The sequence below is a fragment of the Phalangium opilio genome, unplaced genomic scaffold (genome assembly GCF_054372755.1).
Source record: "Phalangium opilio isolate 3A_F unplaced genomic scaffold, DU_Popi_V2 ptg000002l_1, whole genome shotgun sequence".
Taxonomy (NCBI): Eukaryota; Metazoa; Arthropoda; class Arachnida; order Opiliones; family Phalangiidae; genus Phalangium; species Phalangium opilio.
Genome location: NW_028324144.1, coordinates 13,166,084 through 13,187,827, shown reverse-complemented (window position 1 = coordinate 13,187,827; position 21,744 = coordinate 13,166,084). Strand labels below are relative to the sequence as shown.

The window sequence follows — 21,744 nt, the reverse complement described above, 5'->3', positions numbered from 1 at the left end:
CACAAACGGAAGTCACACGGTTTTGCACAATCCGATGTTATAGACTTGTGCACAAACAGATGTCATATGCTTGTGTAAAAACTAATTTCATAGACCTGCTCAAAAAGACATATGCACATGAGATTCCGTAGACTTGTGCACATAAAGATTCTTCAGACTTGTGCACAAACATATTTTGTAGACCTGTACACACACAAATACCATAGACTTGTGCAAAAATTGATGTCAAATATTTGTGCAAAAATAGATGTCAAATATTTGTGCAAAAATAGATGTCAAATATTTGTGCAAAAATAGATGTCAAATATTTGTGCAAAAACACATCCCTTAGACTTTTGCACTAAATGATGCCATAGACTTGTGCAAAATCATATGTCCTAGACCGGTGCACATAACATTTTATAGATTTGTGCACAAACATGAGTCATATACCTGTACACAAAAATATTTCACGGACTTCTGCACAAAAACCTTCCATATACCTGTACACAAAAATATTCCATTGACCTCTGCACAAAAACATTCCATAACCCTATGCTCAAAACTTTTCCTTACCCATTTGCACAAAAATATCACGTACACCTGTGCACAAAAATATTCGGTATCCATTTTCACAAAAACATTCCATAACCCTATGCTCAAAAATTTTCCTTACCCATTTGCGCAAAAATATCACGTTCACCTGTGCACAAAAATATCACGTACACCCTTGCACAAGAATATCACGTACACCTGTGCACAAAAATATTCGGTATCCATTTTCACAAAAATATTCCGTACACCTGTGCACAAAAATATTCCTAATCCATTTTCACCATAATATTCCGTACACCTGTGAACAAAAATATTCCAAATCCATTTTCACCATAATATTCCGTACACCTGTGAAAAAAACAGTTCGTACACCTGTGCACAAAATTATTCCAAATCCAGTTTCACCTATAATATTTCGTACACCTGTGAACAAAAACAGTTCGTACACCTCTGCACAAAAATATTCCGTACACCTATGCATAAAAATTTTTCGTTCACTTGTGCACAAATAGAAATCACAGGCTTGTGCACAAAGAAATGTCTTAGACTCGCGCAAAAAGAGATGTTATAGACATGTGCACATCAGATTCCATAGATTTATGCACAAACATTTTCAATACCCCTGTGCTAAAAAAGATTTCAAACCCTTATGCTCAAAAAGATTCCATACCCATTTGCACAAAAATAATCCGTAGACCCGTGCTTAAAAATATTCCGTCGACCCTTGCTCAGACAGAAGTCACTCGCGTGTGCACAAACAGATGTCATAGACTTGTGAATAAACAGATGTTATAGACTTGTGCACAAAGAGATGTTATAGACTTGTTCACACACAGGTGTTATAGACTTGTTCACAAGCAGGTGTTATAGAATTGCTCACAAACAGGTGTTATAGAATTGCTCACAAACAGGTGTTATAGAATTGCTCACAAACAGGTTTTATAGAATTGCTCACAAACAGGTGTTATAGACTTGTTCACAAACAGATGATTTAGACTTGTTCACAAACAGATGATTTAGACTTGTGCACAAACAGATGATTTAGACTTGTGCACAAACAGATGTTTTAGACTTGTGCAAAAACAGATGTTGTAGTCTTGTGTACAAACAGATGTTTTAGTTTTGTGCACAAACAGATGTTTTAGTTTTGTGCACAAACAGATGTTTTAGTCTTGTGTACAAACAGATGTTTTAGTTTTGTGCACAAACAGTTGTTTTAGTCTTGTGTACAAACAGATGTTTTAGTTTTGTGCACAAACAGATGTTTTAGTCTTGTGTACAAACAGATGTTTTAGTTTTGTGCACAAACAGATGTTTTAGTCTTGTGCATAAACAAATGTTATTGACTTGCGCAAAAAGAGATGTCATAGAAATGAGCAAATCAGATTCCAAAGGCCTGTGCACAAACAGAAGTCGTAGACCTGTGCAAAACAAGATTTTTCACCTGGGCACATAAAGATTCTTCAGACTTGTGTGCACATAAAGATTCTTCAAACTTGTGCACATAAATATACCATAGACCCATGAACAAAAAATTCCATAGACCAGTGCACAGAAGATTCCATACTCCTATACTCAAAAGTACTTCATGCAGATTTGCACAAAAACATTACGTAGACCTGTGTAAAACAATATTCCATAGGCCTGTGCACGAAAAGATTCCATAGACCTGGAAACAAAAAAATTGCATAGGCCTCTGCACAAAGAGATTTTATACCCCTTTGCACAAAAATATTCTGTAGGTCTGCGCTTAAACAGATTCCGTAGACTTGGACACAAACAGATGTTATAGTTTAGACTCGTGTAAAAATTTAATTACCTATAATTGGTAATTATCTTTAATTGCTTATTTTGTTTAATTAAATTTAATCTGTACTTCGCAACTACATAAGTTGGACGCGCAAAAGTTATAATGACAATTAAGGTAGCTAATTGCCCTACCGATTTGATTATCCGCAGTAAAACGACGTAAGTCCTAGAATGACTTTCTTTATTACTTAACCCAAGCAAAAAAGTCTTAAGTTCCACAGTTTAAAGGTAAACTACGTAATTCGGAGCAGGTAATTAAAACTATTAAAAACAATACTTAAACTTTGTTTTTCTTAATGAAACAAAAATTGGCGCCCACTTTAAAAATGGGGCTTTCATTTAAGACCATTTTCAAATCAATCAAACGTATAGTTATTTTTGTAAGGGTAGTTACAAAATGGGTAAGTTTGGAAAATTTCCCATGTTATTTCTATGGAGATTCTCTAGTTTTTCGCCAAAATCTGTGATTAATTTTATGGAAATGAAAACCACCCTTAGCAACTTTATGCTTTATAAAATAAACTATTAGGTGGATCATCTTGAAATTTTTACCACATATTAAGGTCCCGGATTTTAGTTCAGTGGAAAAATTTCGAAACAATAAACTTAATACGAAAAAGTTAAAACCAATCCAAAAACCTTTCTTATACATTAAAGCCGTCATCAGGCCTTATCTAAGGGAGCTACCGCTCCCTTAGAATATTATTTGAGATAATAATTCAAAGAAATGTTTGGTTTGATTATCAAATATTCAGGAGAAATACCATTTTTCCATATTCTTCTCTTTGCAGAGCCTCGGTGGTTCAATGGTAGAATTCTCGCCTACCACGCGGGAGATCCGGTTTCGATTCCTGGCCGATGCATTTTTTGGTCGTCATTAATGCATAACGATATTGTTTTTACGAAAATTATGTAAAATTATAATTGTTAAATTGATAAATCCTTCTAAAAATTTTAATTTAGATAAACATTCGAAAAAATGTTTGGTTTGATTATCAAATATTCAGGTGAAATACCATTTTTTCCATATTCTTCTCTTTGCAGAGCCTCGGTGGTTCAATGGTAGAATTCTCGCCTGCCACGCGGGAGATCCGGGTTTGATTTCCGGCCGATGCATGTTTTAATCGTCATTTAATGCATAACGATATTGTGTTTACGAAAATTATGTAAAATGATAATTGTTAAATTGATAAATCCTTCTAAAAATATTATTTGAGATAATAATTCAAAGAAATGTTTGGTTTGATTATCAAATATTCAGGTGAAATACCATTTTTTCCATATTGTACTATTTGCAGAGCCTCGGTGGTTCAATGGTAGAATTCTCGCCTGCCACGCGGGAGATCCGGTTTCGATTCCCGGCCGATGCATTTTTTGGTCGTCATTAATGCATAACGATATTGTGTTTACGAAAATTATGTAAAATGATAATTGTTAAATTGATAAATCCTTCTAAAAATATTATTTGAGATAATAATTCAAAGAAATGTTTGGTTTGATTATCAAATATTCAGGTGAAATACCATTTTATCCATATTCTTCTCTTTGCAGAGCCTCGGTGGTTCAATGGTAGAATTCTCGCCTGCCACGCGGGAGATCCGGGTTTGATTTCCGGCCGATGCATGTTTTGGTCGTCATTTAATGCATAACGATATTGTGTTTACGAAAATTATGTAAAATGATAATTGTTAAATTGATAAATCCTTCTAAAAATATTATTTGAGATAATAATTCAAAGAAATGTCTGGTTTGATTATCAAATATTCAGGTGAAATACCATTTTTTCCATATTGTACTATTTGCAGAGCCTCGGTGGTTCAATGGTAGAATTCTCGCCTGCCACGCGGGAGATCCGGTTTCGATTCCCGGCCGATGCATTTTTTGGTCGTCATTAATGCATAACGATATTGTGTTTACGAAAATTATGTAAAATGATAATTGTTAAATTGATAAATCCTTCTAAAAATATTATTTGAGATAATAATTCAAAGAAATGTTTGGTTTGATTATCAAATATTCAGGTGAAATACCATTTTTTCCATATTCTTCTCTTTGCAGAGCCTCGGTGGTTCAATGGTAGAATTCTCGCCTGCCACGCGGGAGATCCGGGTTTGATTTCCGGCCGATGCATGTTTTGGTCGTCATTTAATGCATAACGATATTGTGTTTACGAAAATTATGTAAAATGATAATTGTTAAATTGATAAATCCTTCTAAAAATATTATTTGAGATAATAATTCAAAGAAATGTTTGGTTTGATTATCAAATATTCAGGTGAAATACCATTTTTTCCATATTGTACTATTTGCAGAGCCTCGGTGGTTCAATGGTAGAATTCTCGCCTGCCACGCGGGAGATCCGGTTTCGATTCCCGGCCGACGCATTTTTTGGTCGTCATTAATGCATAACGATATTGTGTTTACGAAAATTATGTAAAATGATAATTGTTAAATTGATAAATCCTTCTAAAAATATTATTTGAGATAATAATTCAAAGAAATGTTTGGTTTGATTATCAAATATTCAGGTGAAATACCATTTTTTCCATATTCTTCTCTTTGCAGAGCCTCGGTGGTTCAATGGTAGAATTCTCGCCTGCCACGCGGGAGATCCGGGTTCGATTTCCGGCCGATGCATGTTTTGGTCGTCATTTAATGCATAACGATATTGTGTTTACGAAAATTATGTAAAATGATAATTGTTAAATTGATAAATCCTTCTAAAAATATTATTTGAGATAATAATTCAAAGAAATGTTTGGTTTGATTATCAAATATTCAGGTGAAATACCATTTTTTCCATATTGTACTATTTGCAGAGCCTCGGTGGTTCAATGGTAGAATTCTCGCCTGCCACGCGGGAGATCCGGTTTCGATTCCCGGCCGATGCATTTTTTGGTCGTCATTAATGCATAACGATATTGTGTTTACGAAAATTATGTAAAATGATAATTGTTAAATTGATAAATCCTTCTAAAAATATTATTTGAGATAATAATTCAAAGAAATGTTTGGTTTGATTATCAAATATTCAGGTGAAATACCATTTTTTCCATATTCTTCTCTTTGCAGAGCCTCGGTGGTTCAAAGGTAAAATTCTCGCCTGCCACGCGAGAGATCCGGGTTCGATTCCCGGCCGATGCGTGTTTTGGTCGTCATTTATTGCATAACGATATTGTGTTTACGAAAATTATGTAAAATGATAATTGTTAAATTGATAAATCCTTCTAAAAATTTTAATTGAGATAAATATTCGAAAAAATGTGTGGTTTGATTATCAAATATTCAGGTGAAATACAATTTTTCCATATTCTTCTCTTTGCAGAGCTTTGGTGGTTCAATGGTAGAATTCTCGCCTGCCACGCGGGAGATCCGGGTTCAATTTCCGGCCGATGCATGTTTTGGTCGTCATTTAATGCATAACGATATTGTGTTTACGAAAATTATGTAAAATGATAATTGTTAAATTGATAAATCCTTCTTAAAATTTTATTTGAGATAATAATTCAAAGAAATGTTTGGTTTGATTATCAAATATTCAGGTGAAATACCATTTTTTCCATATTGTACTATTTGCAGAGCCTCGGTGGTTCAATGGTAGAATTCTCGCCTGCCACGCGGGAGATCCGGTTTCGATTCCCGGCCGATGCATTTTTTGGTCGTCATTAATGCATAACGATATTGTGTTTACGAAAATTATGTAAAATGATAATTGTTAAATTGATAAATCCTTCTAAAAATATTATTTGAGATAATAATTCAAAGAAATGTTTGGTTTGATTATCAAATATTCAGGTGAAATACCATTTTTTCCATATTCTTCTCTTTGCAGAGCCTCGGTGGTTCAAAGGTAAAATTCTCGCCTGCCACGCGAGAGATCCGGGTTCGATTCCCGGCCGATGCGTGTTTTGGTCGTCATTTATTGCATAACGATATTGTGTTTACGAAAATTATGTAAAATGATAATTGTTAAATTGATAAATCCTTCTAAAAATTTTAATTGAGATAAATATTCGAAAAAATGTGTGGTTTGATTATCAAATATTCAGGTGAAATACAATTTTTCCATATTCTTCTCTTTGCAGAGCTTTGGTGGTTCAATGGTAGAATTCTCGCCTGCCACGCGGGAGATCCGGGTTCAATTTCCGGCCGATGCATGTTTTGGTCGTCATTTAATGCATAACGATATTGTGTTTACGAAAATTATGTAAAATGATAATTGTTAAATTGATAAATCCTTCTTAAAATTTTATTTGAGATAATAATTCAAAGAAATATTTGGTTTGTATATCATATATTCAGGTGAAATACCATTTTTCCATATTCTACTCTTTGCAAAGCCTCGGTGGTTCAATGGTAGAATTCTCGCCTGCCACTCGGGAGATCCCTGTTCGATTCCCGGCCGCTGCATGTTTTGGTCGTCATTTAATGCATAATAATATTGTGTTTACGAAAATTATGTAAAATGATAATTGTTAAATTGATAAATCCTTCTAAAAATATTATTTGAGATAATAATTCAAAGAAATGTTTGGTTTGATTATAAAATATTCAGGTGAAATAACATTTTTCCATATTCTACTCTTTGCAGAGCCTCGGTGGTTCAATAGTAGAATTCTCGCCTGCCACGCGGGAGATCCGGGTTCGATTCCCGGCCCATGCATGTTTTGGTCGTCATTTAATGCATAACGATATTGTGTTTACGAAAATTATGTAAAATGATAATTGAAAAAAATTGATAAATACTTCTAAAAATATTATCTGAGATAATAATTCAAAGAAATGTTTGGCTTGATTATCAAATATTCAGGTGAAATACCATTTTTTCCATATTGTACTCTTTGCAGAGCCTCGGTGGTTCAATGGTAGAATTCTCGCCTGCCACGTGGGGGAGATCCGGTTTCGATTCGCGGCCGATGCATTTTTTGGTCGTCATTAACGTTTAACGATAAAATGTTTACGAATATTATGTTAAATAATAATTGTTAAATTGATAAATACTTCTAAAAATATTATCTGAGATAATAATTCAAAGAAATGTTTGGTTTGATTATCAAATATTCAGGTGAAATACCATTTTTTCCATATTGTACTCTTTGCAGAGCGTCGGTGGTGCAATGGTAGAATTCTCGCGTGCCACGCGGGAGATCCGGGTTCGATTCCCGGCCGATGCATTTTTTGGTCGTCATTAATGTTTAACGACATTATGTTTACGAAAATTATGTAAAATGATAATTGTTAAATTGATAAATCCTTCTAAAAATATTATTTGAGATAATAATTCAAAGAAATGTTTGGTTTGATTATCAAATATTCACGTGAAATACCATTTTTTCCATATTGTATTCTTTGCAGAGCCTCGGTGGTTCTATGGTAGAATTCTCGCCTGCCACGCGGGAGATCCGGGTTCGATTCCCGGCCGATGCATGTTTTGGTCTTCATTTAATGCATAACGATATTGTGTTTACGAAAATTATGTAAAATGATAATTGTTAAACTGATAAATCCTTCTAAAAATATTATCTGAGATAATAATTCAAGGAAATGTTTGGTTTGATTATCAAATATTCAGGTGAAATACCATTTTTTCCATATTGTACTCTTTGCAGAGCCTCGGTGGTTCAATGGTAAAATCCTCGCCTGCCACGCGGGAGATCCGGGTTCGATTCCCGGCCGATGCATTTTTTGGTCGTCATTAATGTTTAACGATATTATGTTTACGAAAATTATGTAAAATGATAATTGTTAAATTGATAAATCCTTCTAAAAATATTATTTGAGATAATAATTCAAAGAAATGTTTGGTTTGATTATCAAATATTCACGTGAAATACCATTTTTTCCATATTGTATTCTTTGCAGAGCCTCGGTGGTTCTATGGTAGAATTCTCGCCTGCCACGCGGGAGATCCGGGTTCGATTCCCGGCCGATGCATGTTTTGGTCTTCATTTAATGCATAACGATCTTGTGTTTACGAAAATTATGTAAAATGATAATTGTTAAATTGATAAATCCTTCTAAAAATATTATTTGAGATAATAATTCAAAGAAATGTTTGGTTTGATTATCAAATATTCAGGTGAAATAACATTTTTCCATATTCTACTCTTTGCAGAGCCTCGGTGGTTCAATAGTAGAATTCTCGCCTGCCACGCGGGAGATCCGGGTTCGATTCCCGGCCCTTGCATGTTTTGGTCGTCATTTAACGCATAACGATATTGTGTTTACGAAAATTATGTAAAATGATAATTGAAAAAATTGATAAATACTTCTAAAAATATTATCTGAGATAATAATTCAAAGAAATGTTTGGCTTGATTATCAAATATTCAGGTGAAATACCATTTTTTCCATATTGTACTCTTTGCAGAGCCTCGGTGGTTCAATGGTAGAATTCTCGCCTGCCACGCGGGAGATCCGGTTTCGATTCCCGGCCGATGCATTTTTTGGTCGTCATTAACGTTTAACGATAAAATGTTTACGAATATTATGTTAAATGATAATTGTTAAATTGATAAATACTTCTAAAAATATTATCTGAGATAATAATTCAAAGAAATGTTTGGTTTGATTATCAAATAATCAGGTGAAATACCATTTTTTCCATATTGTACTCTTTGCAGAGCCTCGGTGGTGCAATGGTAGAATTCCCGCCTGCCACGCGGGAGATCCGGTTTCGATTCCCGGCCGATGCATTTTTTGGTCGTCATTAACGTTTAACGATAAAATGTTTACGAATATTATGTAAAATGATAATTGTTAGATTGATAAATCCTTCTAAAAATATTATTTGAGATAATAATTCAAAGAAATGTTTGGTTTGATTATCAAATATTCACGTGAAATACCATTTTTTCCATATTGTATTCTTTGCAGAGCCTCGGTGGTTCTATGGTAGAATTCTCGCCTGCCACGCGGGAGATCCGGGTTCGATTCCCGGCCGATGCATGTTTTGGTCTTCATTTAATGCATAACGATATTGTGTTTACGAAAATTATGTAAAATAATAATTGTTAAACTGATAAATCCTTCTAAAAATATTATCTGAGATAATAATTCAAAGAAATATTTGGTTTGTATATCATATATTCAGGTGAAATACCATTTTTCCATATTCTACTCTTTGCAAAGCCTCGGTGGTTCAATGGTAGAATTCTCGCCTGCCACTCGGGAGATCCCTGTTCGATTCCCGGCCGCTGCATGTTTTGGTCGTCATTTAATGCATAATAATATTGTGTTTACGAAAATTATGTAAAATGATAATTGTTAAATTGATAAATCCTTCTAAAAATATTATTTGAGATAATAATTCAAAGAAATGTTTGGTTTGATTATAAAATATTCAGGTGAAATAACATTTTTCCATATTCTACTCTTTGCAGAGCCTCGGTGGTTCAATAGTAGAATTCTCGCCTGCCACGCGGGAGATCCGGGTTCGATTCCCGGCCCATGCATGTTTTGGTCGTCATTTAATGCATAACGATATTGTGTTTACGAAAATTATGTAAAATGATAATTGAAAAAAATTGATAAATACTTCTAAAAATATTATCTGAGATAATAATTCAAAGAAATGTTTGGCTTGATTATCAAATATTCAGGTGAAATACCATTTTTTCCATATTGTACTCTTTGCAGAGCCTCGGTGGTTCAATGGTAGAATTCTCGCCTGCCACGTGGGGGAGATCCGGTTTCGATTCGCGGCCGATGCATTTTTTGGTCGTCATTAACGTTTAACGATAAAATGTTTACGAATATTATGTTAAATAATAATTGTTAAATTGATAAATACTTCTAAAAATATTATCTGAGATAATAATTCAAAGAAATGTTTGGTTTGATTATCAAATATTCAGGTGAAATACCATTTTTTCCATATTGTACTCTTTGCAGAGCGTCGGTGGTGCAATGGTAGAATTCTCGCGTGCCACGCGGGAGATCCGGGTTCGATTCCCGGCCGATGCATTTTTTGGTCGTCATTAATGTTTAACGACATTATGTTTACGAAAATTATGTAAAATGATAATTGTTAAATTGATAAATCCTTCTAAAAATATTATTTGAGATAATAATTCAAAGAAATGTTTGGTTTGATTATCAAATATTCACGTGAAATACCATTTTTTCCATATTGTATTCTTTGCAGAGCCTCGGTGGTTCTATGGTAGAATTCTCGCCTGCCACGCGGGAGATCCGGGTTCGATTCCCGGCCGATGCATGTTTTGGTCTTCATTTAATGCATAACGATATTGTGTTTACGAAAATTATGTAAAATGATAATTGTTAAACTGATAAATCCTTCTAAAAATATTATCTGAGATAATAATTCAAAGAAATGTTTGGTTTGATTATCAAATATTCAGGTGAAATACCATTTTTTCCATATTGTACTCTTTGCAGAGCCTCGGTGGTTCAATGGTAAAATCCTCGCCTGCCACGCGGGAGATCCGGGTTCGATTCCCGGCCGATGCATTTTTTGGTCGTCATTAATGTTTAACGATATTATGTTTACGAAAATTATGTAAAATGATAATTGTTAAATTGATAAATCCTTCTAAAAATATTATTTGAGATAATAATTCAAAGAAATGTTTGGTTTGATTATCAAATATTCACGTGAAATACCATTTTTTCCATATTGTATTCTTTGCAGAGCCTCGGTGGTTCTATGGTAGAATTCTCGCCTGCCACGCGGGAGATCCGGGTTCGATTCCCGGCCGATGCATGTTTTGGTCTTCATTTAATGCATAACGATCTTGTGTTTACGAAAATTATGTAAAATGATAATTGTTAAATTGATAAATCCTTCTAAAAATATTATTTGAGATAATAATTCAAAGAAATGTTTGGTTTGATTATCAAATATTCAGGTGAAATAACATTTTTCCATATTCTACTCTTTGCAGAGCCTCGGTGGTTCAATAGTAGAATTCTCGCCTGCCACGCGGGAGATCCGGGTTCGATTCCCGGCCCATGCATGTTTTGGTCGTCATTTAATGCATAACGATATTGTGTTTACGAAAATTATGTAAAATGATAATTGAAAAAATTGATAAATACTTCTAAAAATATTATCTGAGATAATAATTCAAAGAAATGTTTGGCTTGATTATCAAATATTCAGGTGAAATACCATTTTTTCCATATTGTACTCTTTGCAGAGCCTCGGTGGTTCAATGGTAGAATTCTCGCCTGCCACGCGGGAGATCCGGTTTCGGTTCCCGGCCGATGCATTTTTTGGTCGTCATTAACGTTTAACGATAAAATGTTTACGAATATTATGTTAAATGATAATTGTTAAATTGATAAATACTTCTAAAAATATTATCTGAGATAATAATTCAAAGAAATGTTTGGTTTGATTATCAAATAATCAGGTGAAATACCATTTTTTCCATATTGTACTCTTTGCAGAGCCTCGGTGGTGCAATGGTAGAATTCCCGCCTGCCACGCGGGAGATCCGGTTTCGATTCCCGGCCGATGCATTTTTTGGTCGTCATTAACGTTTAACGATAAAATGTTTACGAATATTATGTAAAATGATAATTGTTAGATTGATAAATCCTTCTAAAAATATTATTTGAGATAATAATTCAAAGAAATGTTTGGTTTGATTATCAAATATTCAGGTGAAATAACATTTTTCCATATTCTACTCTTTGCAGAGCCTCGGTGGTTCAATAGTAGAATTCTCGCCTGCCACGCGGGAGATCCGGGTTCGATTCCCGGCCCATGCATGTTTTGGTCGTCATTTAATGCATAACGATATTGTGTTTACGAAAATTATGTAAAATGATAATTGAAAAAATTGATAAATACTTCTAAAAATATTATCTGAGATAATAATTCAAAGAAATGTTTGGCTTGATTATCAAATATTCAGGTGAAATACCATTTTTTCCATATTGTACTCTTTGCAGAGCCTCGGTGGTTCAATGGTAGAATTCTCGCCTGCCACGCGGGAGATCCGGTTTCGATTCCCGGCCGATGCATTTTTTGGTCGTCATTAACGTTTAACGATAAAATGTTTACGAATATTATGTTAAATGATAATTGTTAAATTGATAAATACTTCTAAAAATATTATCTGAGATAATAATTCAAAGAAATGTTTGGTTTGATTATCAAATAATCAGGTGAAATACCATTTTTTCCATATTGTACTCTTTGCAGAGCCTCGGTGGTGCAATGGTAGAATTCCCGCCTGCCACGCGGGAGATCCGGTTTCGATTCCCGGCCGATGCATTTTTTGGTCGTCATTAACGTTTAACGATAAAATGTTTACGAATATTATGTAAAATGATAATTGTTAGATTGATAAATCCTTCTAAAAATATTATTTGAGATAATAATTCAAAGAAATGTTTGGTTTGATTATCAAATATTCACGTGAAATACCATTTTTTCCATATTGTATTCTTTGCAGAGCCTCGGTGGTTCTATGGTAGAATTCTCGCCTGCCACGCGGGAGATCCGGGTTCGATTCCCGGCCGATGCATGTTTTGGTCTTCATTTAATGCATAACGATATTGTGTTTACGAAAATTATGTAAAATAATAATTGTTAAACTGATAAATCCTTCTAAAAATATTATCTGAGATAATAATTCAAAGAAATGTTTGGTTTGATTATCAAATATTCAGGTGAAATACCATTTTTTCCATATTGTACTCTTTGCAGAGCCTCGGTGGTTCAATGGTAGAATTCTCGCCTGCCACGCGGGAGATCCGGTTTCGATTCCCGGCCGATGCATTTTTTGGTCGTCATTAACGTTTAACGATAAAATGTTTACGAATATTATGTTAAATGATAATTGTTAAATTGATAAATACTTCTAAAAATATTATCTGAGATAATAATTCAAAGAAATGTTTGGTTTGATTATCAAATAATCAGGTGAAATACCATTTTTTCCATATTGTACTCTTTGCAGAGCCTCGGTGGTGCAATGGTAGAATTCCCGCCTGCCACGCGGGAGATCCGGTTTCGATTCCCGGCCGATGCATTTTTTGGTCGTCATTAACGTTTAACGATAAAATGTTTACGAATATTATGTAAAATGATAATTGTTAGATTGATAAATCCTTCTAAAAATATTATTTGAGATAATAATTCAAAGAAATGTTTGGTTTGATTATCAAATATTCACGTGAAATACCATTTTTTCCATATTGTATTCTTTGCAGAGCCTCGGTGGTTCTATGGTAGAATTCTCGCCTGCCACGCGGGAGATCCGGGTTCGATTCCCGGCCGATGCATGTTTTGGTCTTCATTTAATGCATAACGATATTGTGTTTACGAAAATTATGTAAAATAATAATTGTTAAACTGATAAATCCTTCTAAAAATATTATCTGAGATAATAATTCAAAGAAATGTTTGGTTTGATTATCAAATATTCAGGTGAAATACCATTTTTTCCATATTGTACTCTTTGCAGAGCCTCGGTGGTTCAATGGTAGAATTCTCGCCTGCCACGCGGGAGATCCGGTTTCGGTTCCCGGCCGATGCATTTTTTGGTCGTCATTAACGTTTAACGATAAAATGTTTACGAATATTATGTTAAATGATAATTGTTAAATTGATAAATACTTCTAAAAATATTATCTGAGATAATAATTCAAAGAAATGTTTGGTTTGATTATCAAATATTCAGGTGAAATAACATTTTTCCATATTCTACTCTTTGCAGAGCCTCGGTGGTTCAATAGTAGAATTCTCGCCTGCCACGCGGGAGATCCGGGTTCGATTCCCGGCCCATGCATGTTTTGGTCGTCATTTAATGCATAACGATATTGTGTTTACGAAAATTATGTAAAATGATAATTGAAAAAATTGATAAATACTTCTAAAAATATTATCTGAGATAATAATTCAAAGAAATGTTTGGCTTGATTATCAAATATTCAGGTGAAATACCATTTTTTCCATATTGTACTCTTTGCAGAGCCTCGGTGGTTCAATGGTAGAATTCTCGCCTGCCACGCGGGAGATCCGGTTTCGGTTCCCGGCCGATGCATTTTTTGGTCGTCATTAACGTTTAACGATAAAATGTTTACGAATATTATGTTAAATGATAATTGTTAAATTGATAAATACTTCTAAAAATATTATCTGAGATAATAATTCAAAGAAATGTTTGGTTTGATTATCAAATAATCAGGTGAAATACCATTTTTTCCATATTGTACTCTTTGCAGAGCCTCGGTGGTGCAATGGTAGAATTCCCGCCTGCCACGCGGGAGATCCGGTTTCGATTCCCGGCCGATGCATTTTTTGGTCGTCATTAACGTTTAACGATAAAATGTTTACGAATATTATGTAAAATGATAATTGTTAGATTGATAAATCCTTCTAAAAATATTATTTGAGATAATAATTCAAAGAAATGTTTGGTTTGATTATCAAATATTCAGGTGAAATAACATTTTTCCATATTCTACTCTTTGCAGAGCCTCGGTGGTTCAATAGTAGAATTCTCGCCTGCCACGCGGGAGATCCGGGTTCGATTCCCGGCCCATGCATGTTTTGGTCGTCATTTAATGCATAACGATATTGTGTTTACGAAAATTATGTAAAATGATAATTGAAAAAATTGATAAATACTTCTAAAAATATTATCTGAGATAATAATTCAAAGAAATGTTTGGCTTGATTATCAAATATTCAGGTGAAATACCATTTTTTCCATATTGTACTCTTTGCAGAGCCTCGGTGGTTCAATGGTAGAATTCTCGCCTGCCACGCGGGAGATCCGGTTTCGATTCCCGGCCGATGCATTTTTTGGTCGTCATTAACGTTTAACGATAAAATGTTTACGAATATTATGTTAAATGATAATTGTTAAATTGATAAATACTTCTAAAAATATTATCTGAGATAATAATTCAAAGAAATGTTTGGTTTGATTATCAAATAATCAGGTGAAATACCATTTTTTCCATATTGTACTCTTTGCAGAGCCTCGGTGGTGCAATGGTAGAATTCCCGCCTGCCACGCGGGAGATCCGGTTTCGATTCCCGGCCGATGCATTTTTTGGTCGTCATTAACGTTTAACGATAAAATGTTTACGAATATTATGTAAAATGATAATTGTTAGATTGATAAATCCTTCTAAAAATATTATTTGAGATAATAATTCAAAGAAATGTTTGGTTTGATTATCAAATATTCACGTGAAATACCATTTTTTCCATATTGTATTCTTTGCAGAGCCTCGGTGGTTCTATGGTAGAATTCTCGCCTGCCACGCGGGAGATCCGGGTTCGATTCCCGGCCGATGCATGTTTTGGTCTTCATTTAATGCATAACGATATTGTGTTTACGAAAATTATGTAAAATAATAATTGTTAAACTGATAAATCCTTCTAAAAATATTATCTGAGATAATAATTCAAAGGAATGTTTGGTTTGATTATCAAATATTCAGGTGAAATACCATTTTTTCCATATTGTACTCTTTGCAGAGCCTCGGTGGTTCAATGGTAGAATTCTCGCCTGCCACGCGGGAGATCCGGTTTCGATTCCCGGCCGATGCATTTTTTGGTCGTCATTAACGTTTAACGATAAAATGTTTACGAATATTATGTTAAATGATAATTGTTAAATTGATAAATACTTCTAAAAATATTATCTGAGATAATAATTCAAAGAAATGTTTGGTTTGATTATCAAATAATCAGGTGAAATACCATTTTTTCCATATTGTACTCTTTGCAGAGCCTCGGTGGTGCAATGGTAGAATTCCCGCCTGCCACGCGGGAGATCCGGTTTCGATTCCCGGCCGATGCATTTTTTGGTCGTCATTAACGTTTAACGATAAAATGTTTACGAATATTATGTAAAATGATAATTGTTAGATTGATAAATCCTTCTAAAAATATTATTTGAGATAATAATTCAAAGAAATGTTTGGTTTGATTATCAAATATTCACGTGAAATACCATTTTTTCCATATTGTATTCTTTGCAGAGCCTCGGTGGTTCTATGGTAGAATTCTCGCCTGCCACGCGGGAGATCCGGGTTCGATTCCCGGCCGATGCATGTTTTGGTCTTCATTTAATGCATAACGATATTGTGTTTACGAAAATTATGTAAAATAATAATTGTTAAACTGATAAATCCTTCTAAAAATATTATCTGAGATAATAATTCAAAGAAATGTTTGGTTTGATTATCAAATATTCAGGTGAAATACCATTTTTTCCATATTGTACTCTTTGCAGAGCCTCGGTGGTTCAATGGTAGAATTCTCGCCTGCCACGCGGGAGATCCGGTTTCGGTTCCCGGCCGATGCATTTTTTGGTCGTCATTAACGTTTAACGATAAAATGTTTACGAATATTATGTTAAATGATAATTGTTAAATTGATAAATACTTCTAAAAATATTATCTGAGATAATAATTCAAAGAAATGTTTGGTTTGATTATCAAATAATCAGGTGAAATACCATTTTTTCCATATTGTACTCTTTGCAGAGCCTCGGTGGTGCAATGGTAGAATTCCCGCCTGCCACGCGGGAGATCCGGTTTCGATTCCCGGCCGATGCATTTTTTGGTCGTCATTAACGTTTAACGATAAAATGTTTACGAATATTATGTAAAATGATAATTGTTAGATTGATAAATCCTTCTAAAAATATTATTTGAGATAATAATTCAAAGAAATGTTTGGTTTGATTATCAAATATTCACGTGAAATACCATTTTTTCCATATTGTATTCTTTGCAGAGCCTCGGTGGTTCTATGGTAGAATTCTCGCCTGCCACGCGGGAGATCCGGGTTCGATTCCCGGCCGATGCATGTTTTGGTCTTCATTTAATGCATAACGATATTGTGTTTACGAAAATTATGTAAAATAATAATTGTTAAACTGATAAATCCTTCTAAAAATATTATCTGAGATAATAATTCAAAGAAATGTTTGGTTTGATTATCAAATATTCAGGTGAAATACCATTTTTTCCATATTGTACTCTTTGCAGAGCCTCGGTGGTTCAATGGTAGAATTCTCGCCTGCCACGCGGGAGATCCGGGTTCGATTACCGGCCGATGGATGTTTTGGTCGTCATTTAATGCATAACGATGTTGTGTTTACGAAAATTATGAAAAATGATAATTGTTAAATTGATAAATCCTTCTAAAAATATTTTTTGAGATAATAATTCAAAGAAATGTTTGGTTTTATTATCAAATATTCAGGTGAAGTACCATTTTTTTCATATTGTACTCTCTGCAGAGCCTCGGTGGTTCAATGGTAGAATTCTCGCCTGCCACGCGGGAGATCCGGTTTCGATTCCCGGCCGATGCATTTTTTGGTCGTCATTAATGCATAACGATATTGTGTTTACGAAAATTATGTAAAATGATAATTGTTAAATTGATAAATCCTTCTAAAAATATTATTTGAGATAATAATTCAAAGAAATGTTTGGTTTGATTATCAAATATTCAGGTGAAATACCATTTTTCCATATTCTACTCTTTGCAGAGCCTCGGTGGTTCAATAGTAGAATTCTCGCCTGCCACGCGGGAGATCGGGGTTCGATTCCCGGCCGATGCATGTTTTGGTCGTCATTTAATGCATAACGATATTGTGTTTTCGAAAATTATGTAAAATGATAATTGTTAAATTGATAAATCCTTCTAAAAATATTATTTGAGATAATAATTCAAAGAAATGTTTGGTTTGATTATCAAATATTGAGGTGAAATACCATTTTTTTCATATTGTACTCTTTGCAGAGCCTCGGTGGTTCAAAAGTAGATTTCTCGCCTGCCACGCGGGAGATCCGGTTTCGATTCCCGGCCGATGCATTTTGTGGTCGTCATTAATGTTTAACGATATTATGTTTACGAAAATTATGTAAAATGATAATTGTTAAATTGATAAATCCTTCTAAAAATATTATTTTAGATAATAATTCAAAGAAATGTTTGGTTTGATTATCAAATATTCACGTGAAATACCATTTTTTCCATATTGTACTCTTTGCAGAGCCTCGGTGGTTCAATGGTAGAATTCTCGCCTGCTACGCGGGAGATCCGGTTTCGATTCCCGGCCGATGCATGTTTTGGTCGTCATTTAATGCATAACGATGAAGTGTTTACGAAAATTATGAAAAATGATAATTGTTAAATTGATAAATCCTTCTAAAAATATTATTTTAGATAATAATTCAAAGAAATGTTTGGTTTGATTATCAAATATTCACGTGAAATACCATTTTTCCATATTCTACTCTATGCAGAGCCTCGGTGGTTCAATGGTAGAATTCTCGCCTGCCACGCGGGAGATCCGGGTTCGATTCCCGGCCGATGCACGTTTTGGTCGTCATTTAATGCATAACGATGTTGTGTTTACGAAAATTATGAAAAATGATAATTGTTAAATTGATAAATCCTTCTAAAAATATTATTTTAGATAATAATTCAAAGAAATGTTTGGTCTGATTATCAAATATTCACGTGAAATACCATTTTTCCATATTCTTCTCTATGCAGAGCCTCGGTGGTTCAATGGTAGAACTATCGCCTGCCACGTGGGACATCCGGGTTCGATTCCCGGCCGATGAATGTTTTGGTCGTCATTTAATGCATAACGATATTGTGTTTACGAAAATTATGTAAAATGATAACTGTTAAATTGATAAATCCTTCTAAAAATATTATTTGAGATAATAATTCAAAGAAATGTTTGGTTTGATTATCAAATATTCAGGTGAAATACCATTTTTCCATATTCTACTCTATGCAGAGCCTCGGTGGTTCAATGGTAGAATTCTCGCCTGCCACTCGGGAGATCCGGGTTCGATTACCGGCCGATGGATGTTTTGGTCGTCATTTAATGCATAACGATATTGTGTTTACGAAAATTATGTAAAATGATAATTGTTAAATTGATAAATCCTTCTCAAAATATTATTTGAGATAATAATTCAAAGAAATGTTTGGTTTGATTATCAAATATGCAGGTGAAATACCATTTTTTCCATATTGTACTCTTTGCAGAGCCTCGGTGGTTCAATGGTAGAATTCTCGCCTGCCACGCGGGAGATCCGGTTTCGATTCCCGGCCGATGCATTTTTTGGTCGTCATTAATGCATAACGATATTGTGTTTACGAAAATTATGTAAAATGATAATTGTTAAATTGATAAATCCTTCTAAAAATATTATTTGAGATAATAATTCAAAGAAATGTTTGGTTTGATTATCAAATATTCAGGTGAAATACCATTTTTCCATATTCTACTCTTTGCAGAGCCTCGGTGGTTCAATAGTAGAATTCTCGCGTGCCACGCGGGAGATCGGGGTTCGATTCCCGGCCGATGCATGTTTTGGTCGTCATTTAATGCATAACGATATTGTGTTTTCGAAAATTATGTAAAATGATAATTGTTAAATTGATAAATCCTTCTAAAAATATTATTTGAGATAATAATTCAAAGAAATGTTTGGTTTGATTATCAAATATTGAGGTGAAATACCATTTTTTTCATATTGTATTCTTTGCAGAGCCTCGGTGGTTCAAAAGTAGATTTCTCGCCTGCCACGCGGGAGATCCGGTTTCGATTCCCGGCCGATGCATTTTGTGGTCGTCATTAATGTTTAACGATATTATGTTTACGAAAATTATGTAAAATGATAATTGTTAAATTGATAAATCCTTCTAAAAATATTATTTTAGATAATAATTCAAAGAAATGTTTGGTTTGATTATCAAATATTCACGTGAAATACCATTTTTTCCATATTGTACTCTTTGCAGAGCCTCGGTGGTTCAATAGTAGAATTCTCGCCTGCTACGCGGGAGATCCGGTTTCGATTCCCGGCCGATGCATGTTTTGGTCGTCATTTAATGCATAACGATGAAGTGTTTACGAAAATTATGAAAAATGATAATTGTTAAATTGATAAATCCTTCTAAAAATATTATTTTAGATAATAATTCAAAGAAATGTTTGGTTTGATTATCAAATATTCACGTGAAATACCATTTTTCCATATTCTACTCTATGCAGAGCCTCGGTGGTTCAATGGTAGAATTCTCGCCTGCCACGCGGGAGATCCGGGTTCGATTCCCGGCCGATGCACGTTTTGGTCGTCATTTAATGCATAACGATGTTGTGTTTACGAAAATTATGAAAAATGATAATTGTTAAATTGATAAATCCTTCTAAAAATATTATTTTAGATAATAATTCAAAGAAATGTTTGGTCTGATTATCAAATATTCACGTGAAATACCATTTTTCCATATTCTTCTCTATGCAGAGCCTCGGTGGTTCAATGGTAGAACTATCGCCTGCCACGTGGGACATCCGGGTTCGATTCCCGGCCGATGAATGTTTTGGTCGTCATTTAATGCATAACGATATTGTGTTTACGAAAATTATGTAAAATGATAATTGTTAAATTGATAAATCCTTCTAAAAATATTATTTGAGATAATAATTCAAAGAAATGTTTGGTTTGATTATCAAATATTCAGGTGAAATACCATTTTTCCATATTCTACTCTATGCAGAGCCTCGGTGGTTCAATGGTAGAATTCTCGCCTGCCACTCGGGAGATCCGGGTTCGATTACCGGCCGATGGATGTTTTGGTCGTCATTTAATGCATAACGATATTGTGTTTACGAAAATTATGTAAAATGATAATTGTTAAATTGATAAATCCTTCTCAAAATATTATTTGAGATAATAATTCAAAGAAATGTTTGGTTTGATTATCAAATATGCAGGTGAAATACCATTTTTTCAATATTGTACTCTTTGCAGAGCCTCGGTGGTTCAATGGTAGAATTCTCGCCTGCCACGCGGGAGATCCGGTTTCGATTCCCGGCCGATGCATTTTTTGGTCGTCATTAATGCATAACGATATTGTGTTTACGAAAATTATGTAAAATGATAATTCTTAAATTGATAAATCCTTCTAAAAATATTATTTGAGATAATAATTCAAAGAAATGTTTGGTTTGATTATCAAATATTCAGGTGAAGTACCATTTTTCCATATTCTACTCTTTGCAGAGCCTCGGTGGTTCAATGGTAGAATTCTCGCCTGCCACTCGGGAGATCCGGGTTCGATTCCCGGCCGATGTATGTTTTGGTCGTCATTTAATGCTTAACGATATTGTGTTTACGAAAATTATGTAAAATGATAATTGTTAAATTGATAAATACTTCTAAAAATATTATCTGAGATAATAATTCAAAGAAATGTTTGGTTTGATTATCAAATATTCAGGTGAAATACCATTTTTTCCATATTGTACTCTTTGCAGAGCCTCGGTGGTTCAATGGTAGAATTCTCGCCTGCCACGCGGGAGATCTGGTTTCGATTCCCGGCCGATGCATTTTTTGGTCGTCATTAATGTTTAACGATATTATATT

General features: G+C 34.1%; 35 non-coding genes across 35 annotated transcripts; all 35 read left to right on the top strand.

The window, feature by feature from the left end:
* The first annotated feature begins 3,642 nt into the window (after window positions 1-3,642).
* TRNAG-GCC (transfer RNA glycine (anticodon GCC)) lies at window positions 3,643-3,713 on the top strand. The gene has a single exon. It is a non-coding gene; the product is annotated as a tRNA-Gly (tRNA).
* A 436-nt stretch (window positions 3,714-4,149) lies between these two features.
* On the top strand, window positions 4,150-4,220 carry TRNAG-GCC (transfer RNA glycine (anticodon GCC)). Its single transcript has one exon. It is a non-coding gene; the product is annotated as a tRNA-Gly (tRNA).
* A 436-nt stretch (window positions 4,221-4,656) lies between these two features.
* On the top strand, window positions 4,657-4,727 carry TRNAG-GCC (transfer RNA glycine (anticodon GCC)). The gene has a single exon. It is a non-coding gene; the product is annotated as a tRNA-Gly (tRNA).
* A 182-nt stretch (window positions 4,728-4,909) lies between these two features.
* Window positions 4,910-4,980, top strand: TRNAG-GCC (transfer RNA glycine (anticodon GCC)). The gene has a single exon. It is a non-coding gene; the product is annotated as a tRNA-Gly (tRNA).
* A 183-nt stretch (window positions 4,981-5,163) lies between these two features.
* Window positions 5,164-5,234, top strand: TRNAG-GCC (transfer RNA glycine (anticodon GCC)). Its single transcript has one exon. It is a non-coding gene; the product is annotated as a tRNA-Gly (tRNA).
* A 182-nt stretch (window positions 5,235-5,416) lies between these two features.
* On the top strand, window positions 5,417-5,487 carry TRNAG-GCC (transfer RNA glycine (anticodon GCC)). The gene has a single exon. It is a non-coding gene; the product is annotated as a tRNA-Gly (tRNA).
* Window positions 5,488-5,669: 182 nt separating this feature from the next.
* Window positions 5,670-5,740, top strand: TRNAG-GCC (transfer RNA glycine (anticodon GCC)). The gene has a single exon. It is a non-coding gene; the product is annotated as a tRNA-Gly (tRNA).
* A 183-nt stretch (window positions 5,741-5,923) lies between these two features.
* TRNAG-GCC (transfer RNA glycine (anticodon GCC)) lies at window positions 5,924-5,994 on the top strand. The gene has a single exon. It is a non-coding gene; the product is annotated as a tRNA-Gly (tRNA).
* Window positions 5,995-6,176: 182 nt separating this feature from the next.
* On the top strand, window positions 6,177-6,247 carry TRNAG-GCC (transfer RNA glycine (anticodon GCC)). Its single transcript has one exon. It is a non-coding gene; the product is annotated as a tRNA-Gly (tRNA).
* Window positions 6,248-6,429: 182 nt separating this feature from the next.
* On the top strand, window positions 6,430-6,500 carry TRNAG-GCC (transfer RNA glycine (anticodon GCC)). The gene has a single exon. It is a non-coding gene; the product is annotated as a tRNA-Gly (tRNA).
* A 1,199-nt stretch (window positions 6,501-7,699) lies between these two features.
* TRNAG-GCC (transfer RNA glycine (anticodon GCC)) lies at window positions 7,700-7,770 on the top strand. Its single transcript has one exon. It is a non-coding gene; the product is annotated as a tRNA-Gly (tRNA).
* Window positions 7,771-7,953: 183 nt separating this feature from the next.
* On the top strand, window positions 7,954-8,024 carry TRNAG-GCC (transfer RNA glycine (anticodon GCC)). The gene has a single exon. It is a non-coding gene; the product is annotated as a tRNA-Gly (tRNA).
* A 182-nt stretch (window positions 8,025-8,206) lies between these two features.
* TRNAG-GCC (transfer RNA glycine (anticodon GCC)) lies at window positions 8,207-8,277 on the top strand. The gene has a single exon. It is a non-coding gene; the product is annotated as a tRNA-Gly (tRNA).
* A 437-nt stretch (window positions 8,278-8,714) lies between these two features.
* TRNAG-GCC (transfer RNA glycine (anticodon GCC)) lies at window positions 8,715-8,785 on the top strand. The gene has a single exon. It is a non-coding gene; the product is annotated as a tRNA-Gly (tRNA).
* Window positions 8,786-9,220: 435 nt separating this feature from the next.
* Window positions 9,221-9,291, top strand: TRNAG-GCC (transfer RNA glycine (anticodon GCC)). Its single transcript has one exon. It is a non-coding gene; the product is annotated as a tRNA-Gly (tRNA).
* A 1,199-nt stretch (window positions 9,292-10,490) lies between these two features.
* TRNAG-GCC (transfer RNA glycine (anticodon GCC)) lies at window positions 10,491-10,561 on the top strand. Its single transcript has one exon. It is a non-coding gene; the product is annotated as a tRNA-Gly (tRNA).
* A 183-nt stretch (window positions 10,562-10,744) lies between these two features.
* On the top strand, window positions 10,745-10,815 carry TRNAG-GCC (transfer RNA glycine (anticodon GCC)). The gene has a single exon. It is a non-coding gene; the product is annotated as a tRNA-Gly (tRNA).
* A 182-nt stretch (window positions 10,816-10,997) lies between these two features.
* Window positions 10,998-11,068, top strand: TRNAG-GCC (transfer RNA glycine (anticodon GCC)). The gene has a single exon. It is a non-coding gene; the product is annotated as a tRNA-Gly (tRNA).
* A 1,197-nt stretch (window positions 11,069-12,265) lies between these two features.
* On the top strand, window positions 12,266-12,336 carry TRNAG-GCC (transfer RNA glycine (anticodon GCC)). The gene has a single exon. It is a non-coding gene; the product is annotated as a tRNA-Gly (tRNA).
* A 435-nt stretch (window positions 12,337-12,771) lies between these two features.
* TRNAG-GCC (transfer RNA glycine (anticodon GCC)) lies at window positions 12,772-12,842 on the top strand. The gene has a single exon. It is a non-coding gene; the product is annotated as a tRNA-Gly (tRNA).
* Window positions 12,843-13,025: 183 nt separating this feature from the next.
* TRNAG-GCC (transfer RNA glycine (anticodon GCC)) lies at window positions 13,026-13,096 on the top strand. Its single transcript has one exon. It is a non-coding gene; the product is annotated as a tRNA-Gly (tRNA).
* Window positions 13,097-13,531: 435 nt separating this feature from the next.
* On the top strand, window positions 13,532-13,602 carry TRNAG-GCC (transfer RNA glycine (anticodon GCC)). Its single transcript has one exon. It is a non-coding gene; the product is annotated as a tRNA-Gly (tRNA).
* A 1,450-nt stretch (window positions 13,603-15,052) lies between these two features.
* On the top strand, window positions 15,053-15,123 carry TRNAG-GCC (transfer RNA glycine (anticodon GCC)). The gene has a single exon. It is a non-coding gene; the product is annotated as a tRNA-Gly (tRNA).
* Window positions 15,124-15,558: 435 nt separating this feature from the next.
* Window positions 15,559-15,629, top strand: TRNAG-GCC (transfer RNA glycine (anticodon GCC)). Its single transcript has one exon. It is a non-coding gene; the product is annotated as a tRNA-Gly (tRNA).
* A 183-nt stretch (window positions 15,630-15,812) lies between these two features.
* TRNAG-GCC (transfer RNA glycine (anticodon GCC)) lies at window positions 15,813-15,883 on the top strand. The gene has a single exon. It is a non-coding gene; the product is annotated as a tRNA-Gly (tRNA).
* A 435-nt stretch (window positions 15,884-16,318) lies between these two features.
* TRNAG-GCC (transfer RNA glycine (anticodon GCC)) lies at window positions 16,319-16,389 on the top strand. Its single transcript has one exon. It is a non-coding gene; the product is annotated as a tRNA-Gly (tRNA).
* A 689-nt stretch (window positions 16,390-17,078) lies between these two features.
* On the top strand, window positions 17,079-17,149 carry TRNAG-GCC (transfer RNA glycine (anticodon GCC)). The gene has a single exon. It is a non-coding gene; the product is annotated as a tRNA-Gly (tRNA).
* Window positions 17,150-17,586: 437 nt separating this feature from the next.
* TRNAG-GCC (transfer RNA glycine (anticodon GCC)) lies at window positions 17,587-17,657 on the top strand. Its single transcript has one exon. It is a non-coding gene; the product is annotated as a tRNA-Gly (tRNA).
* A 688-nt stretch (window positions 17,658-18,345) lies between these two features.
* Window positions 18,346-18,416, top strand: TRNAS-GCU (transfer RNA serine (anticodon GCU)). The gene has a single exon. It is a non-coding gene; the product is annotated as a tRNA-Ser (tRNA).
* Window positions 18,417-18,598: 182 nt separating this feature from the next.
* On the top strand, window positions 18,599-18,669 carry TRNAG-GCC (transfer RNA glycine (anticodon GCC)). Its single transcript has one exon. It is a non-coding gene; the product is annotated as a tRNA-Gly (tRNA).
* Window positions 18,670-19,358: 689 nt separating this feature from the next.
* Window positions 19,359-19,429, top strand: TRNAG-GCC (transfer RNA glycine (anticodon GCC)). Its single transcript has one exon. It is a non-coding gene; the product is annotated as a tRNA-Gly (tRNA).
* A 941-nt stretch (window positions 19,430-20,370) lies between these two features.
* Window positions 20,371-20,441, top strand: TRNAG-GCC (transfer RNA glycine (anticodon GCC)). The gene has a single exon. It is a non-coding gene; the product is annotated as a tRNA-Gly (tRNA).
* Window positions 20,442-21,130: 689 nt separating this feature from the next.
* Window positions 21,131-21,201, top strand: TRNAG-GCC (transfer RNA glycine (anticodon GCC)). The gene has a single exon. It is a non-coding gene; the product is annotated as a tRNA-Gly (tRNA).
* A 181-nt stretch (window positions 21,202-21,382) lies between these two features.
* TRNAG-GCC (transfer RNA glycine (anticodon GCC)) lies at window positions 21,383-21,453 on the top strand. The gene has a single exon. It is a non-coding gene; the product is annotated as a tRNA-Gly (tRNA).
* Window positions 21,454-21,636: 183 nt separating this feature from the next.
* TRNAG-GCC (transfer RNA glycine (anticodon GCC)) lies at window positions 21,637-21,707 on the top strand. Its single transcript has one exon. It is a non-coding gene; the product is annotated as a tRNA-Gly (tRNA).
* The last annotated feature ends 37 nt before the right edge of the window (window positions 21,708-21,744 follow it).